This window comes from Bos javanicus, chromosome 17 (assembly GCF_032452875.1).
Source record: "Bos javanicus breed banteng chromosome 17, ARS-OSU_banteng_1.0, whole genome shotgun sequence".
In the NCBI taxonomy this organism is placed as follows: domain Eukaryota; kingdom Metazoa; phylum Chordata; class Mammalia; order Artiodactyla; family Bovidae; genus Bos; species Bos javanicus.
In genome coordinates, this window is record NC_083884.1 from 67240358 (window position 1) to 67259485 (window position 19128).

General features: G+C 52.9%; 1 long non-coding RNA gene across 1 annotated transcript in view; it reads left to right on the forward strand.

The window, feature by feature from the left end:
- The window catches only part of LOC133229023 (uncharacterized), a 99167-nt gene extending 80605 nt beyond the window's left edge, over nt 1–18562 (forward strand). Inside the window, exons 4-5 of the long non-coding RNA XR_009730448.1 lie at nt 17283–17391; nt 17851–18562. This is a non-coding gene — a long non-coding RNA (uncharacterized LOC133229023). The remainder of the gene's footprint in view (nt 1–17282; nt 17392–17850) is intronic.
- Nucleotides 18563–19128: the final 566 nt, after the last annotated feature.

The window sequence follows — 19128 nt, forward strand, 5'->3', positions numbered from 1 at the left end:
ATGCCTGCAGAAGGTCCATTCTCAGAGCAGAGGGCTCCGGGAGAAGCTGGAGGGGGCAGATGGGGAACAGACAGTGCAGCCCTGCAGAAAGCAGTCTGACAGGGCTCAGTGACGCAGCGGGGAGAGAAATCACTCACGAGAGCCTCATCACGGAATGCTGGGGCTCCCAACAGAGTCCTGGCGGCTTCTGGGATGAATGGGCTTCTGTGGATGAAACGGATGGAAGTAGACAGGAGGTGGTGGGGAAGGGGGAGAGGCAGAGAGGTGTGGAGGGGCAGGGAACAAAGTGATGGGGTGGAGGGCGGGAGTCAGAGAGAGAGAGGGAGAGAGAAAGAGGGGGAGAGAGACAGAAGGAGGGAGGGAGGGAGAGAGGCACAGATAGGAAAGAGGGACAGGCAGAGAGGGATATTCAAGGAGATAGAGAGACAAAAACACATGGAGATTGAAGGGAGAGGCTGGAGAGAGTGAGGAGCAAAGGAAACACATGAGAAGATGTAACCAAAGGAGCAGAAGAGAGAGAACAAGGAAACAGAAAGAAATGAGATAAAATGATGGAGGGAGGTCGGGAGAGAGGAAGACGTGAGGGGCTTTGGAGGGCCATCTGGGCAAGGGTTGTGCTGGGAGCCCCCAAGGCGGGCAGGGTGCCCAGCTAAGAAAGTCGGGGTGCCAGAGCTGGAAGACTGGGGAGACGGCGGCAGAGGAAGGGGTAGTGGCTTTGTCAAGGGCATCCAGCAGTCTGGGGGCCTCACAGCTTCACCAGGCTCTCACTTAATCCACCTTCCTGTTTTCTTAGTCACATCAACAAGCAACCTTGAAATGAGAACCGGAGAGACAGAATTTCTCCATCACCTACTATGCATCGGGCATTTAATTGACATCGAATGCTGGGTCCTTCTCAGTAAGGCTAGGGAGTCTTCATGCTGGGATGACTTCCAGGTACAGATGGGGAAACTGAGGCTCAGAACGGGGGCTCCATCAGGACCTCGCCGAGCCTGGGTGGAGACCCGAGTCCTCCTCCTGGCCTCAGCTCCTGCCCGCCCCCCTCTGGGTCTGCTGTGCGCCGCCCCGGACCCTGACATGAAGAGGACCATGTGTGGACGGGGCGGAGAGGAGACAGCTCTCTCCACCATTCCTCCTGGGTCTCTCTCTGCCAAGGAACGCAGCCAAAATTCCTTGGAATCTGTTGCTTTAAGCTACGCACTGGGGGGAACAGAGTCAGGCGGGGATGTTCGTAATGGTTTCCAAATGTCTGGCTGCAGCTGCCTCCTCAGCAGGGAGAGACAAGAAGGCCTGGGGAGCGGGGAGACCTGCTCCCGGCCTCCCTCTCCCCCACATGCATTTCAGGGGTGCTGACACCCCCGGAGACCTGGGTAGAGGGGTGTGCTTCTCCGGTCAACAAGCTAAGGGATGAAAGAGGGAATGAATGAATGGATGGATGGGTGAGTGAGGGAGTGAGGATGGCCCAGGGTCCAGCTCTCCTTTTCTGTAAAATGGGGATAGTCACACCACAGCCTGCCACTCCCACTGGTCCGTGAGGTCCTTACATGCATTAACCGTCTTAATGAAATCTCATGAGGATCCCAAGGGCATGCCCATTGGACAGACCATAAAACTGAGGCTTGGAGGGGAAAGAGCTGGCCTAAGCTGTAGAGTGATGATGGGGGGAGAATCGCTTGAATCCGGTCTGTTTCCAGAATTCCTGCCCTTGGTTTACACAGGCACACAGGAGACGTTCCGGATGACCTCAGTTTAAAAGCTGCGTAGACCAGATGCTCCTAGGGGTAGTGGGCGGTGGTCAGAGCCAGCGAGTCCTCTGTGAGTCACACAGACCTGATCTCCGTGCAGATGGTCATCCCTGATGGGTCACCCTGCCTTACCAAGGCTCAGTTTCCTCTAGTTAGAGTGGGGCAAAATGGCCTCAGACTTGTTGGGTTGTTGAGAAAGGCTGACTGGATATGAGTGAGAAACCTTTCCCATCACTGGCAGGCACACTGTAGGTGTTTTTTTGTTTTTTTAATAATATCGATAGTATATCGCAAATGCATGCATGCTCATTGATAACCCATAATTATTTCTGACTGTCTACTGCTCTTTATATGGTTTTCTTCCCTTACTTAATCTGCCCTGCAAGCCTACGAGGTCTGTTTGATCCCTATTGTGTAGAAAGAATGAAGCTCAGAGAGGTTAAGTGGCCTGCATGAGGCCACACAGCTAGCGGGACGTGGTGGAGTTGAGAGCCCAGTTTATCTACCCCTAGGCTCTTTAGTTAACACACAGATGTGAAATCATGTCCATCTGTGTGCCTACCACTTAGGATTTTTTTTAAAAAAGGGCTAGCCTCCCCTTTCCCCTCCTCTGCGGAATTCGCTTTGCTCCTCTGCCTCTGTATACGGGGCTCTGCGGTCTGGGGCCACGACCACGTGCCTCAGCCATCTGACAGCGTTGGCTTCCGTGCCAGGCTCCAGAGCCTGGAGAAAAGGGCTCAGAAATGCCCGACAAAGCCCTCCCACCAGGCTCCAGGCCCCGCCTCCAACAGGACTTCTTCCCGCGGAATCGCATCTCTGTTAAGGTGAGCGAACCATGATTTGCTTTGAAATTTACGCATAGCTGGCCTGTAGTTGCCTGAGGAGAGTTAAGAGAGGGATTGTGGTGGAGAAGATAGAGAGACAGCGATTCCGGTTGCCCCCGACTCCCCTGTTTGGAGAAGACCGCAGCTTGGCATTTTGTTGTCTGCTCCTTCTTGATAACGATGGCTATCATTGTGAGCAAGCAGAGCACTCCGCTCTGCATGTATTGATTTTTTCCCCCTTAAAGCCAAGTCTATTGTTTTCTATTGATGAGGATAGTAAGTACAAAAGGATGAGACGATCAAGTCCTATTTAAGGAAAGGCACTTGTGTTAATGTTTGGCATGGACTTACCCAGGGTGTAGCACTCACACACACACCATCATCAGTCGTGTCCGACTCTTTGTGACCCCATGGACTGTAGCCTACCAGGCTCCTCAGTCCATGGAATTTTCCAGGCAAGAGTACTGGAGTGGGTTGCCATTTCCTTCTCCAAGGGATCTTCCCAACCCAAGGATCGAACCTGGGTCTCCTGCATTGCAGGCAGCCGCTTTAGCACCTGAGCCACCAGGGAAGCCCCTCCGTGCATATATATGTATTTAAAAAAAAATTTTTTTTTTTGCTTCGCCAAGTGGCACGTGGGATCTTAATTCCCTGACCAGGGATCGAACCTGCATCTCCTGCACTAGAGGCACAGAGTCTTCACCACTGTGCCAGGGAAGTCCTACACATTTATAGTTTTCATATCCTTCAGTTCTGACTTTGGCTCAGGGTCTCAGACTCGCCAGCCCCCGGCAGCCCACAAGAAAGAGCGCAGGGGTCTAACAGGGGCCGAGCCCGCCGGGCTTCCCGCGTCCCACCCGCGGGGACAGCTGCTATCGCTCTGCCTGGCTGCTGCCTCGCAGGAATGCAAGCTCAGCGTTACTATGTGTTCCCATTTTCCAAGAAATTCCAGAAATCTAGACTTTTATATGAAAGCTCCCATTTAAACATATTGCAGCAAATTCCTTTTAAATAAAGCATATGTGGGACCAAAAAAAAAAACCCACCCCATGGGGCTGTCCTGCATTTGCGACCTGTGTGCTTCGTGTCATGCAAATAAATGTCCGCCCCTCACTTTTAATTCAGCAGATGCATATGGCTGGACTTGTGTCATGGAATGATCCCACGTGCCTCTGCGATGCGGGTTTTGAATCGCAGGGCACTTTTTCTCCCAGTTTTCTTTCTTGTGTGTTAGCTTTTCCCCAGCCCCCTCCCTCCAGCTCCCCACTCATCCTCTTTCCCTTCCCCCCTGCCCCCCAACCATTCAATTTTATTAATGGTTGATTTTCTTTTTAAACTGTCTGGAGGCTGCTGTGAGCTCCACGGTTGCAATGGCTGATCGATATCTTGGCGGGAGGTGAGGGGTGGGGTGGGGGGAGAGTGTTATTTCATCAACTAAGTGCCAGGTAATCTACTTGGTAAATCCGGTAGCCTCTTTTTAAGCTGGCCAGAGACGGGGCAAAAGAAGCTGGCCAAAGACCCAAATACGCCGCCTGATGGAATCGGGAAGAGATGCGTGGAGACCCCCTTGGAGTTTTGATCTGCGTGTTGCTGGTCCTCCACATTGCTAGTTAATCCCAGCGATGTCTCCAAAGCTCATAACCATAGTTAGAACTGCTCCATCTGTACTAGAGGAGACTTAATCTCACTGAACTGTCACAAAAATGCTACCTTGGGAGCAAGGTGCTCAGCTTGAAGGCAGAAACCGAGGCAAGAAGAAGTTTCAGGGCATCTCAAGGTCCCCGGCAGACAGAGCTGGATCTGAACCCAGGGCTGGCTGACCGACCCCTAGTCTCGAGTTCTTCCTGCACGGGAGCTGGCTCAGGGGCGGCCATGGAAAGGGGCCTGCGTGGAGCGGCGGGGAACCCCCCCAGCCCCGCCACAGCAGAAGTCCCCATGGCCTTGTGAACGGTTTTACCACATTCTTCTGGTTCCTCTTTATGGAGACTGGTAGTCCCAGACGTTGTTCAATTACGGATTTATGGCCACCGCCAGGGCCGGCCAGCGCTCTCCTCCGCGCGGCTGGAAGGCATTAGAGCTGCAAGAGGATGCGAGCAGCTTTCCTGGCGACAGAGGCCCTGTGAGAACTTGAGCTCCAGCCCAGGGACAGGGTTTTCCTGTTTTTGGAGGGTCAGTTTCAGCACGGAAGCCGGGGTGGGGGGACGAAGGTGTGAGCAACCCGATACGCACAACACATGATTTCCATTGATTTTCTTAGCAGGATGCCTGGGGACAAGGTTCCAGATTGCAGCGACCCCGCTGGGATGGGGGGATGCGTGTGGAAGGGCTGGGGGTCCAAGAGGCTCCCAGAAGGAGAAGAGGGGAGTCCAGGTGGTGAAGAAGGTGGGCTTTGGAGCCGGACAGCGGGGGAGGGGCGGGTGGGGTTCAAGTCTCAGCCACTTGAAGAACCTGAGAACCTGGACTCTTGACCGCACCCCTCTAAGCCTCCGTGTTCTCACCTGGGAAGTGGGGATGACAGTGGTACCCACTGCACTGAGGTGTTGCTGGGATTCAGTGAGATGCTGAGATTCACGTGCTCGACACAGGGCTCAGTGTGGATCTTCAGCAGACTAGATTTTCTCACGAGTGATAAAGGGAGGAAATGATAACTCAGCAGTGGCTGTGAGCCAGGCTGGGGCCCGCGTCTTTGGTATATACTGTCCCGCACCATCCTCACAGCAGCCTGTTTGAAAGATGAGGACGAGGAGGCTCAGAGAAGCACAGGGTGGCCCATTCCACCAGGAGCCCAGGACAGAGGCCTGATGCCTCTTTTCCTTCCAGTTGTTCCACATGTCCCGCCTCCTGCCCCCCGGACCCTGGCGAGCGTAGCAGGTGGAGAATGACAGTATCCAGAGCTGAAAACGAGAGAGCCTGATCCTGGGGCAGAGGCTGGAGGTCCCCACCTGGTGCCCTGGCAGCTGAGGCAGGAAGCCCCGGTCTTGGGTGAAGAGGGGGAGCTCCCTGATGTCTGAAAGGTGCCCTGGCAGCTGAGGCAGGAGCCCTGGCCCGCTGAAGTCTGAAAGCAATGGTGAATCTCGCTCGGGTTGTCTCTGAAGGGCAGAGACAGCAGGAGTCAGCGTCCTGACCTCCCGTCCCGAACCCCTGCGGGGGAATCGCAGCCCAGACCCGCTCAGGTCATCCGAGACCAGACAGGCGGCCTCTTTGAGCCTCGGGCTCCTGACCCGTGAATCAGGGCTGTGCCAGGCAGAGATGCCGCCCAGATTAAATAGGCGAATGTGGGAGATTGGCTCCTCCGGACACAGATCCTGGGACTCTGGGACTTTGCGTGCCTGGGGTTTATTGGGATGCAGTTAGGGAGACCATCGGGATCAACACCTCTAGGAGAAGGGAAACAAGCAGAGCAAGGCAGAGAGAAGTTGGGGTGCGATTCAGGCTCCCCCAGGATCTCAGCTGATCCATGGGCGCTCCAGAGCCGAGAAGGCTCTTCAAGTCATCCTGCCCAGAGGCAAGGAGGCCAGGCCCTTGCACCCCCATCACTGAGCAGACACTGGAAGGAGGCTTGACCTTGGACGAGGCAGCTCTTGCTCCAGCAAAGGGTAGTTCCTGGGGGCAGGGGCTCAGCTGGAAGCCGTCTGCCCTCGCAGCAGCGGGGGCGACGCCTCGGTGGCCACTGCAGCAAAGCACCACTTGACACTGGGGTGGGTCCAAGCACGTCGCTTGCCTTTCCCTCTGCCAGGGAGCCTGCCGTGAAGCCACTGAGGGGCAGAGGCAGGTGGGGACAGGAGGCTGCCTTCCATGCGAGCGGGAAGCCGGGCGGGGGAGAAGGGGTGATGGACGCCAGGAGGGAATTCTGCCCTGCCCGTGATGTCTCACGGGGCTGGGGTCTTAGGTGAGATGGTTGCACGGTGGTGCTGGGGGGGGCGTCAGGGAGGTAGTATGCACCCTGAATCACACGGCTGGCTGCATCTGGGGCGAGCCAGGCAGGAAGCGCTGCCCCCAGGATGGAGGAGAAACGGTCGTGCCATCCGAGTGCTGCCCACCCCTCAACCCGCCCCCCCGAGCCCCCACCGCCTCCCCTGTCACCCCGCAGGGCTCTGCCTTACAGCCGGCGCTCGACCCTGGAAAAAATTGACTGCCTGTTTCTGCCTGACTGCTCGAGAGTTACAGGCTGCAGAGACGGGGGGCGGAGGGGGGCCGGGGGCGGGCGGCCTCCTCCTCATCAGGATGGATTTTTCTGCTTCTCTGCTTGTAGGAAGAGCAGGAACAGGATATGGGAGGCTGCTCAAGGAGTAATCACTGTGCGGGCGAGGGCATGTCAGGGGCTGGCTGTGTGACGGAGGCGGGGTGGGGGGCGGGGGATGAGGGCCAAGGCGGCGTAGGGGAGGCCGGGTGCTGTGGCCTCCTGGGAGAGTGGAAGCCAGGGCTGCCCCCGCTGCACACATGGGCACTCGCCCACCGTCTGTCCTGCAGTCTTTCCTTGTTCCTTCCTCCCTCCTATCCCTCCATCCTCCTGTCCTCCTTTCCTTGTTTCCTCCCTTCATCCCCCGCCCCCTGCCTCCCATCTTCCCTCCCTCCCATCCATTTGTCTGACCCTACATACGTTAATTTACATATTCCCAAACTCACCCCTTTCCCACTCTTTCCCAGTACCCGTTTGCTTACATTTCTGGGGATCTGCCAAAAGCCCAGTGTGGTACCGGACCCCACTGATGACCAGGTCAACGATTCCGCCCTCATGGACTTCACAGTCAGTCGAAAGAGGCTCTGACTCTGGGTGGGTTAGAGACACTTGAAAGGGTCAGAGCGGGCTTCCTGGAGGAGGAAGGATTTGAAATCAGCCTTGGGAAAAGGTCAGGTTAACAAGAGGGATGGCGTCACAGAGGAGCAGTAAGTTTCTGTATAGGCATAGCTGGAGGCTATGACACAGGTGGGGATGATCTGGCTTAAGCAGGGGAGGTTCCAGAACATTGCCCACTTAAACCTCACACTTACTCTCCACCACGGATCTTCCAGAACCTCGGCGTGCCATGAAACACAGTTTTAAAAACCACAGGAAGGTTACGAACTGGTTATTCCACCTGGACTTCGATGAGACCCATAGACTGCAGGTTTCGCCTCTTACATGTCCAAGAATCAGAGTTTTGGGGGGAGACAGTGAAGGCCGTGTTTCCTCCAAGTGGAAATCAAGTCCCAGCTCCTTGGGGAGACACAGAAGGTCCTCCAGTATGCTCTAACCCCCCGGGGCTCATCGCCACCACACTCAGCCCCCACTTGCCAGCCATTCCCAACTACATGTGGTTTCCAGACTGGCTGGCATCCAGCCCGCCTCTGCCTGGAGCGGCTCCCCATCCCTCCAGTCTTGTCTTGAGTCCCTGCAGACGTCCCACGACCGGCTCTGAGAGCTGAGGTCAGGGGCCACGCTGTATGCAGTTGGTGCTCAATATATGCTTGTTGCATGTACCTCCCCCGGCCCCCACAACAAACCAAGAAAAATGTGAATGGCAATGTGAACCCAAAGTTCATAAACATCTGTCTTCATCTTCCAGGATGGTCAAGTCCATGTGGGGTGAACTGGGAGAGGGCGGGGAGGAGGGGCGGTGTCGCTCCATGCCTGCACACAGTAGGTGCTCAGAACGTGCTGCTCGAGGGACACAGAGAGTGAACCCACATCTCTGGGAGGTGCTAAAGAATGATTCGGAGTATGAGAAAGTGGTCACTGGTGGTCTTGATTCGGAGTATGAGACAGTGGTCGCTGGTGGTCTGAAAATGTCCTTCAAACCTCAGGGTGCACTCCCCCCTCACTGCCCGTTTTGCCTGGCACATGGAGGAGCGTGGGGCAGGGCAGTCTGTGGATGCACGCCCTCATTCCAACTGTTTACATCATTAATTCACACCGCCCGATTTGCATTTGCACTCCAACTCAATACTTTTTATGATGCAATTACTACTCAGAGATGAATTTTTTATGAGTTTTCCTTTTAATGTCTCCGGGGCCCTTTATTCTTAAGGAAATCTCCTTGTGGAAGAGGACTGATTCTCTTAGAGTGTGGGGGGTGGTTTAGAGCCCTCTGGCCCCCCCTAGACACCACCCAAATAACCCCTTTTCCAGGCAGCCCTCCCTGGCCTCGACGCCTGGGGAGGAAGGACCCCCTTGTGGATGGGCAGCAATCCAGGTTGGTGGTTAAGGGAACGAACTCTGGGGTCAACGTATCCTGGATTCAGACTCCCTCTGCAGCCTGGAAGAAACAACTAAGCTTCTCTGAGCCCCAGGATTGTCATCTCATGAACAGGGATCAATAGCCACGTGGCTACCGATCTCATGGACTTGCCTGGGGGACACCGTGGGCTCTTGTGTGCTTAAGTCCCTGACTTTCATGAAATATGTGCTGTTACTATTATCATACACCTGTACAAGGAGCAGCCAGCATCCGTCCACTTAGATAAACTAGGCTTCTTGGCCTCTGTATTTCACTGGGTTTGCAGGGGGGCGGCGGGGGCAGGGGATCACCCACCCACTAGAAAGATACAAAGAGTGTCTTTAGAGTTTAGAGACCTCAAAGTCTGATACACAGGCAGACTTTCTTTTTCTTGCTTGTCCCAGTGCTGGTCAGTCCTATCTACTGTAATGGGAGGAGGCAGGGAGGGGGTCCTGGGGAGGCAGGTTACCGCCTGCAGAGGTTAAGATGGCCTGTATTCACATGTGCCTCTGTTGATTCCTAGAATCTCCCAGACCTTGACTGAGCGACGCCTTCTTTTCTTTGCAGACGCAGCACCTGAGGTCTGGCGGTGGGGGGAGGGTGGGCCTGAGGACCTACTGCTCCTTGCAGTGTCGAGAGGTCTCTGCCCATCTCTGTGCCCATCGTTAGAAAGTGAAAGTGCAAGTCACTGTCTGACTCTTTGGGACCCCATGGACTATACAGTCCGTGGAATCCTCCAGGCCAGAGTATGGGAGTGGGTAGCCATTCCCTTCTCCAGGAGATCTTCCCAACCCAGGGATCGAACCCAAGTCTCTCCCGCATTGCAGGCGGATTCTTTACCAGCTGATCCACGAGGGAAACACCCATCAATAGGCAATTCCTGTTCATCCATCGTGTGCTAGGCCGAGCACCCCATCGTCAGGGAAGTTTTCTTGGAATGCCCCGTGGCAGCATGGATTTCCTGTTCTAGCTCTGTATCAAACCACCAGACTTGTGAAGGGTTTTTCTTTTCTCCCGGTGCGGCTTTCTTCCTCCCCCACTTCTTTCTTCCCATTCCTCTCTCTCTTACCTCTCATGCATCTATCAATCTATCCATCCATCTACCTTACATTTCCCAGCCATTTTTAGTGACAAAAAACAAAAAACAGCTTCACAGTCCGAAAAGCAAATGTTTACACAGCAAAAAAGCTCTCTCACCTCCTTGTACCCTAGCACCTAGCTTTATCCCTGAGGCATCCATTGTTCCTGACTCCTCGTGGATTCTCTCAGAGGTCTTTTTGGCAAGTCCAAGTCCATGGAAGCCCAGCCAAGGTCTCTGTCCTTTACGGAGGGACGCATTGTAATCATTGTCTGAGCCCTGGCTGTTTTCACCTAGAGGATGCTTTGTGTCCCCGTATAGGCATCAACTTCCTTTAAAGGCCGCAAGGTGTCCTGTTCTGGGATGAGCCAAACTAGATCTATCCAGGGACCCTTTTCCTACTCTTCACCTGTCACTACCTTTTGAATGCCTGTCTCTCCGAAGTGACTGTAGGCTTTGTGGGCACGGAGCGGTTTTTGTGTTCTGTCTATTTTCTATTTCTATATCTTCAGAGTATAGCTTGGAAAGTCTTGAATACAGCAAGTTCTCAATAAATAGTCCTTGAATGGGTGGATGGAGGAAGGAAGGAAGGAAGGAAAGAAGGATGAATGGATGGATGGATAGCTGGATGCGTAGATGGCTTATAGAACCTGGCCTAGGTCTCTGGTTCTCCTGCCTCCCCCCGGCCTCTCACGGCCTCTTGACCTTGATCTCCCCCAGGGAGGACCCAGTGGGGAGTCCCTGTCTTCTGGGGAGGGGATGCCCGTTTGCAGATAAGCACACGCTGTCCTACTGTGCAGCTTGTGAACCCAGGAGCCACAGCGGGCTGCCAACCTAAGCTCTCCCTTGGACGCTCGCGAACAGCAGTGACTCCCCAAGCCTGCCAGGGCTGGGTGGAGTCGCACCACGTTATGGAAACTTCTATTTCTGCTTTACAAAAACAAAGCAGGGGAGGAGAGCTGGCTCTGCGCGAGGCCCACACTGGCCCCTGAGTCATCTCTACCTCAAGCAAGGGCGAGAAAGCCCTCCTAGGCCTGGGCCTCTCTGGGAGCCATCAGCCAGTGAGGTCATGCCCCTGGCCTCGAGGAGATCGCAAACTCAGATGCCCCTGGGGTTGGGGCGGGGCGGGGCGGGGGCGGCAGGTCAGAAACATACAATGAAAAGTGCGGCCAGCACAGAGCCAAATGAACACTTTTCCACACCAGGAATCTGGATTTTTTTTTTTTTTTAATGTGAAATCTCCCATTTTTTAAATTCTGGAAACCAATTCAGATATATCTTTAAACATTCTACGCAGGCCACGCCATCGTGCAGAGGGCTGGCCTGAGCGAGATAACCACTGGCGGGGGCCTCTGCCAGATGATTCTCCCAGAGAGCTGCAGACTCTCTGGGTACCAACTGGGATGTCTCTGTTCCCTGTGGTCAGGGGCCCTCTCTGCATCCCTGAATGCCGGAGATGCCGCTCGCTGCTCGCAGATGGGAAGCAAAAGTGACAGTCAGGTGCTTGCTCTGCTTTTAATGAAAGCACGGGCTTTGCAGATATAGATCGGCCCCTCAGGGGTGTGCCACTCTGAGCGATGCACTTCCCTTGCACCTCTTGGTTCCCTGCATCCTCTTCAGCTGAGACCTGGTGTTTATAAGCTCAGGCTCTGTTTTCAGAGTGTCTGGGTTCAAGTCCTGGTTCGGCCACTTACGAGTTGGGTGAACACGGACAAGTGATTCAAGTTTTTTTTTTTTTTCCTTCTTGCCAAATCTCAGTGTGCTCACCGGTGAGACGGGAGTCATGACAGTCACCATAAAAACTAAATGAACTGATATGTGGGAAGTGTTGACACTTCCGCCAGTGTGGTAGATACCATGGTTCTCCCATTTTACAGATGAGAATACTGAGCCCCAAAGAGCAGAAGTCACTTGCTCGAGGTCTGTCATTGCTAGACACCAAAATACGAGGTCTTGTGGGTCTCGGGAGCAGAGAGTGCTTCTTGTTAAGCCCTTGATCCGTGTACTATTGATAGGCACCCATTTGCCACCAGCTTGTTAAGCCTTCTTTTGGTGTGAAGCTTTGTGCTTGGCACTAAGGCGTCAGCTCTAAGCAAAGCAGGACCCACCCGGAGGAAGCCCATCCCATTAAATTCTCAAGGAAGCCGCATCTGATGAACGAGGCAACTGAGGCTCAGAGAGGTGAAGGGGCTTGCCTGGGGTCACACAGCTGGTCAGCGGCTGTGATGGGATGCTAATCGGGTATGCCTGTCCTCCCCTCCAGAGCAGATGCTTCTCCCAGGGGGAAGGGGTGGGGAGCCCCCTTTTCTCTAGAAGCTTCTGTTGACAAGCAGGGGGTTGGCCTCCACGTCCTGGGAGAAGCTGGAGACAGCTCTGACCACTTAGCAGTGGGCCTGAGGAAAGAAGGATCAGCACGTGCTCGTGGGCCCAAGCCCAGGCGCTCAGATACCACTGGCAGTCATCTGTGGGCACCGGGCAGATGTTTGCAGGAGCCCCTGACTTGCTTCTGCCTTCGGGTCTGGGCACAGCACGTCACCGCGGTGCTCGTTCACCCCTTGGAGCTGAGAATGACCACACGCCCACGGAGTCCATGACCAAGGCTCATGCGCCTTTCATTCCTGTGTGCTAGCCTCAGAAGGGAGTGGCATCACCCCCTTGCATGAGTTGTGACATCTAGGCAACTTAGTGGACCACATTTATTACTATGTGCCAGAGGCTGTTCTAAGAGCTTTAAATTAATGGACTCGTTTAATCTGAAAGAGGACCGCCAGCGTGGTAGATACCATGGTTCTCCCGTTTTTACAGATGAGAATACTGAGACCCAAAGAGCAGAAGTCACTTGCTTGGGGTCGGTCATTGCTAGACACCAAAATACGAGGTCCTGTGGGTCTCGGGAGGAGAGAGTGCTCTTCCTGCCTGGAGGACCCTATGTGATGTTCAGGGGACTCAGCTCCATCCACCAACCCAACTGGCCACTTACACACCACCCTGGGTCAAGCAGCACGCTTGTGGAGACCCCGTTTCGAAACTACTCCTTGTTATGTCAGGCTCACCTCTCGAGAGGACAAGGACAAGAACGCCTGCCTATAAACATGCTGGGTGCGTGGAAGGCAGTGACCATCACCCCTGGTCTCCATCAACGTGGTCAGCCAGTCGCTCACATCTGCCGAGAGCATAGGCTGACATTATGTCAGAAGAACTAGACTGAGGTAATTAATTCAGGGAAGAGAAGAACCGGTCCCGTCTTTGCCCATCTGCTGCTATGTGACCTTGGGCATGTCCCTTCCCCTCTCTGGTCCTCAGCATCTCCAGGGGCTTAAACTCTGTGACCTCTAGGAATATTTTAGGCTCAAGTAGTGGGTGGATAATTGAAAAGACCTGGGAGCATCTCCTTCAACTCGTCCCTCTTTGCTCCCTTGTCTGGAAAAGCCAGTGGCAAAGACGCCACTGTCTCCTGTCTGATTTGCATGCATCCTTGGCAAGAAGAAACCTCAGGACTAGTTTATTGTTTCCATAGCTAACGCTATGATGGTTATTATTGTTCTATTAGCTGCATTAACCGAACTGGGGGAGAAGGATGCACTGAGTATTTCCTCTGAACTCTCTCTCGAATCCTTGAAATAACCTCGGTGCTGCCATGCCTTTCACGTAACAGACAAGGAAAGTAAAGCTCAGAGGGGGTGATTAAGTAGCTTGAGGTCAGTCTCCACGCCCGGTCGGGGAGAAACCACAGTTTGAACCCGGGAACTCTCAGTTCAGCATCTTGGCTCTCAGCCATGAGACGTCCTGCCCTGAGGGTCAGAAAGCAGATCCTCCTCCTCCTCCTCTTGCCCCAATGCTCCTCTCACCTTGGCCACCCCGCATGGAAGTATTCTCAGTCCAGACAGCCAAGAAAAGAGAAGTAAGAAAAGGGGGAAGAAAAAAAATGAAGAACGCTTTGTTCCTTGAAACATTCTCCACAAACACGGTCTCTGCCAGGTACACGACTTAACTGCGGAGGTGACCCCCGAACCCCCTGGCCACCTCCAGCCCTCCTGGCAGCCGGGGGTGGTGGTCACATGACGCCCAGACAGCCCTGGTGGCTATTCAAGCATGTCCACGTGAAGCGGCTCCAGTGAACACAGCTCCCATGAGGGGACAGGCGGGGGCTGGAGTCAGCCTTGGACACGGCCCCTCACGCCATGCCAGAGGAGCCCCTGTCAGCACCCACTGCCCTGGCAAGGATGCTGCATGCTAAGCCTGCTTCTGAGCTCCCTGACCAGGAAGCAGCAGCTCTCGAGAGTTGAACTGGCCACCATGGGTTAGAATCATCAGTGGGCTTTTGCTCACAAGAGTCGAGCCTGACCGTCCAGCTTCATTCATTCATTTCATACTCATTGAAAAAATGTGACGTGGCTGCCACTCTTCTTGGTAGCTGGGATATAGCAGTGAGCAAAATAGGGGATATCTTTGTGGAATCTCCAGTCTAGCAGGGTAGATAGCCATTAAAAAATTAAATACTCAAGTATCCAGTCACAACTGTGCTAAGTTTCAGAAAGGAGGAGTAAGCATCTGAGGACTAACAGAGTTCTAGAGCTATGGGGGCAGATTAAATGAGATGCTGCCAGTGAGCCATTAGTGTGGGTCCAGCGCAGATCTGCAAGTGGTTCGTGTCACCGTCTGTGATGATTTATCTCTGTTGAGAAGAGGGGAACCATCTGCCCCAAGGTCACTCACCCAGAGTCCGCACTTGAACCCAGGTCTCCCAGCTGTCACTGCAGCACTTTGCCCCAGCTCCGGTGAACTTTGCATGCCCCGGGGAGAGCTACCCTCCTCCTGCCATTCACCAGCCTGTCACAGACACACCAGAACTCAAACCCAAGGTCAAGTCTTGAGACCCACGTGCCCTGGGTGGCAGCCCGGCTCTCTTCCGGGGCACCCTGGCTGGGGGGAGGGGGCAGAGGAGAAAGCAGCCAACACAGCACCACCCTGGCAGGAGCGGTAACTTCTCCTAATTATTTCCCAGCTCCCAGATTCATTAGCGACCCCGGTATTAATTCAGATTGTCGCATTTATCCCCATCTGTCCCAGATTCATCACTGAGACACCGACGATGCTAATGTGGAGGGTTTCAGCTATGAGGTCTCACAGGTTAAAGTTGTTGCTCAGGAGGAGGAAGGACCCCAGCAATTTTTGCTTGAGAACAAGAAAGGAGAGCCCCCTTACCCAACCTAGACGCACCACTGTCTAAAGCCTCCAAACCCCCAAAGCGGGCAGCCCACGGCCCACGGGCAGATAACCTTCCACCCTGGCCTCCGCATCAGAGAAATTCCTTTTAAATGACTCTACAGACCTTCCCACCCACCGAGCTCCCCTCTTTGGTTAACAGATGGGCTCGGCTAACCATTCCCAGCTTTCCGATAAAGCAGTGTCAGGCAGTGAGGCACCCTCAGGAAGGCATGCTTGGATAATAAATTCCAGGGCACCCCCGCCATCTGCAGGCCGCCAATCACAGGGCACAGGGCTCGCCAGGGCTCCCAGCCTTCTGCTGCGGAGGAGCGGGGGGCGGACCCCCGGCGGGCGGGGTGGCGGCCAGCCCCTGCCCACACTTGCCCGCCCCTGCTCCCCTGTCCTGCTCAAGCCTGTAACCCATCCCAGCCGAAGCGGGGCCCGGGCCATTCCTGCAGAGCCCCCTCCATCGATGCACACGAGACCCAGCAGGCAGGCAGCACTTGGATTCAATGCTGTGATCACGAGCCTCGAAGGCAGACAGGTTGGACGCGCTGCCAACATTTTGGCTCAGCAACATTTCACGGCTTCGTCTCAGGCAAGCCTTTCCCATCGGAGTCTTGGTTTCTCCATCTACAAAATGAGAGTTAAAGGGACTTCCCTGGTGGCCAGTGGTTAAGGACCCACCTTCTAACGCAGGGGATGTGGCTTCAATCCCTGGTTGGGGAACTAAGATCCCACATGTTGTGGGACAGCCCATGAGTCACAACCAAGACGCAATGAAGCCAAATAAATGAACAAATACATTTTTTTTTAAAAAGGAACGAGAGTTAAAGACATCTCTTCTCTCACAGGTTTCATTTAATGACGTATGTAAAGCGCATGGCACAATGTCCAGTCAGTGAATGTCAAGTGGTGATGATGATGATGTCATAATGCAGAAGCCATTTAGCCTGGAAAACAGATTTGATGATTTCTGCTTCGTATGATTCTTGTGTTGGAGATGTGATAGTAGGCATGCAGTGTCTTAACCTGTTAACACAGTAGGCGCCTCTGTCGAATCTCCAATTCATTCATTCATTTATTAATATCAGAGGCATTCACTAAACACTATGCCAACCTCTGTTAGGCCTGGAGAAACAAAGTCATGGTTTCTACCTTCAAGTCGTTCATGGTCCAGAGGGTTGACTGAGCAGTCTCTGCAAAGGTATAGATTCTGAAGGTCCCAGAGGTTTGCCACCTGTCTAGACAGAGGCCAGGCTTCCCAGATGAGCCCTCTCCATAATAATAGAGGCTATTTGTGCCACATTGCTTGAGCTCTTTCTGGTTGCTGAGGTTTCCTAAGGACAGGGATGCAAAATGTGCAGTATGTGTTCTCTTGAATCCCACACTGAGCCAAGGCAGACATCACTAAGTGAGCCCTATCCTCTTTTATACTGAGCCCTAGAAAGATTCTTTGCTCCTGGCAGTCACACACACATGATTGAAACTGGCACCCAAGTTATAAACAGACACCATCCCAGCCTTAGTTTAGGGATCAACCATCCAACTATGTGAACTACACCTGGCCCTCTACTTGTTTTTGTTAATAAAGTTTTATTAGAACACATCCATGTTCCTTCATTTACATATCATCTTTGGCTGTTTTTGCACCACAAGGGCAGAGTTGAGCAGCTGTAGCAGAGACCAAATGGCTTGCAGAGCCCAAAATATTTACATACAAATAAATATCCCTTTACAGGAAAATTTCTTTGCTGTTGGGGATTTACTATAAGAAGTGAGCGGGGTCACTGTGAACTGAAATTGTCAGCACCTCACCAAGTCCTGTCCACTCTCACACTCACATCTACTTGCTATGAATGCCCATGATTCTTTGCTTCTGAGTGCTGTCCTGGCCTTGGCAGCCTGCATAGCCCAACAGAGGGCAGGCTGGAGGTGCCAGCAAGTTAATGTCCCCGACTGGAGACAGGGTTGAGGTGGGCAAATGCTGTAGTCCCCCCAGCTCTGAGGCCACTGCTGAACATGACAGAATTGCATGCTAAACTATCAGAGAAGTGGTTTCTATCCTTTGTCCTTGCTTCTGCTTGGTCGTGTTGCACAAGCTTCTGTTAGCTAAACTCTTAGCCTTGTCTCGAAAAGCAAATCTCCACCCTGAAATGCCCTACTTCCCTGCCCACGGCAGACATCATTAATCAATCACAGCCTGACTTCCCCTTTGCATCTTTTCCAGTAAAGAACGCCAGCCAGATACTATCAACGGATGGGAACTGGCACATCAGACTGAATACATTACATGAGGAAACGCTCACGATATAAGCCGAGCAGAAAGAAGCATGATGGTAAGCGCAGCATAAACCAGTTCTTCAAAAGAGAACGTAAGTTTGCCAGTGCAAATGATAAGTGCAGGAAAGTGGTATATCACAGGGGTGTGGGAAGGCGAGGGGCAAGATTGCAACGTTCTTTTTCCTCTTTTGTGTTGCCTCTACACTACCTACTCATTTGATGCTTGTGTTCTTTGAGCACCTATTACGTGCCAGTCCTGTGCTGAGGGCGCAAGGATGATCAAGACGTGTGTCATTGCCTAGTTGAAAAGGCAATTATTATGCAAAGTGATAAGGTTGGGACAAAGCCCACGGGGACAGGCTCCGACCTCAGTGCCCCTGTGCTTGTTTTCCATGCGATTCTTCACAGTTAGGATGCTGGAGTGACTTGTGAGGTTATGTGAATTACTCTCGATATTATGCAACGAGTTCCCCTTCTGGAATCTTCTTTTCTCTCTCTCTCTCTTTCCCTCTTAGATTACAGACTCTGTGAGGGCAGATCCTGCATCTTTTTTGTTTCCTGCCACATCCCCAGCACCTAGAACAGTGCCTGGCATAGGGCCTGGGTTCAATTGGTATTTCGTAAGGAAGAAGATGCATTTATTAAAAAGCGGGAGGTGAGCATGGGGTGTACACTGTGATGACAGATAAAGGCGGATGACTGACTTGTAACTACACAAGAGTTTTCACTTTGTCCTGAAGGTTTTTAATGTAATCAAATGAAAGGAAAAAAAGAAACAGTTTAGTCTTTGCAGATGAACACAAGGGTGAACCACCCACACTAGTATCCAATTATTAGCTAATCTGTAATGAATGGGGTTTAATTTTCAGTTCACATATGGGCTCTGGTCTCTGAGAACTTCATCTCAAAGCACAGGAACAGGCAGCACAGACTTGAATACTGATGGATGGGTTTGCACCTCCGGAGTGTCAATATGTAACATGCGATTTGTCTTAAGTTGTAGAGTCACTTTGATTCCTCTTAAAGTGTTTCCTACCCATCGAGGCAGAGAAGAGTTTCCAAGGCAGGCAGTGGAGAGGCAAACAAAAGGTACCACTTTCTGCTGTGATGCCAGGGTTCCTGAAACCCCTGGAGCCTCAGTTCCTCATCTGTCAAACAGGGTCAGTGAGAGTGATTCCCTCAGAGTGATTGTGAGGAGGAAGTTGCCTGACACACACTGAGAGCTTCATCCTCAAAGGTTACACTGATGATGGTGATGACGATGGTTTGATGATGGTGGTGGTGATGGTGAGGGGATGATGGTGATGATGATGAGATACTGGAGCTGGTAGAGGTCTGGTTTTGCAGGGAAGGAGGATAACTGAAGTCCAAATGGGAAGTGACTGGCTCAATATCACACAGGGAATCACTAACAGCGCTAAAATCCCAGGGAAATTCTCAAAAACCAATTCACCTACTCTTTCCTCTGGGACTGCAGTTCCGAAACTGTGAACTGAGGCACGCTGGGCACCACTGCTGCTTCCCGACCATGCTGCAAGATATCTTTAATTGTCTAGGTCATCCTCGCAATACTTGGACTCTCTCCAATGTCATGTAAACTACTAGCTTGAGGTCATTCCCAGTTCCAGCACCAGAGCAAACCGCATTCCTTTTGATGATGTCATATCTCTGTGACCCTGGGTTTTCGGTGGTTGCTGTGATAAAAAGCAAAGTCTGGGCCAAAACCAGCGTGGAACAGGAAATGAGGTTGCCAGAGTCCAATCTGATTCTGAGGTTTCAGAAGCTGTGCAGAG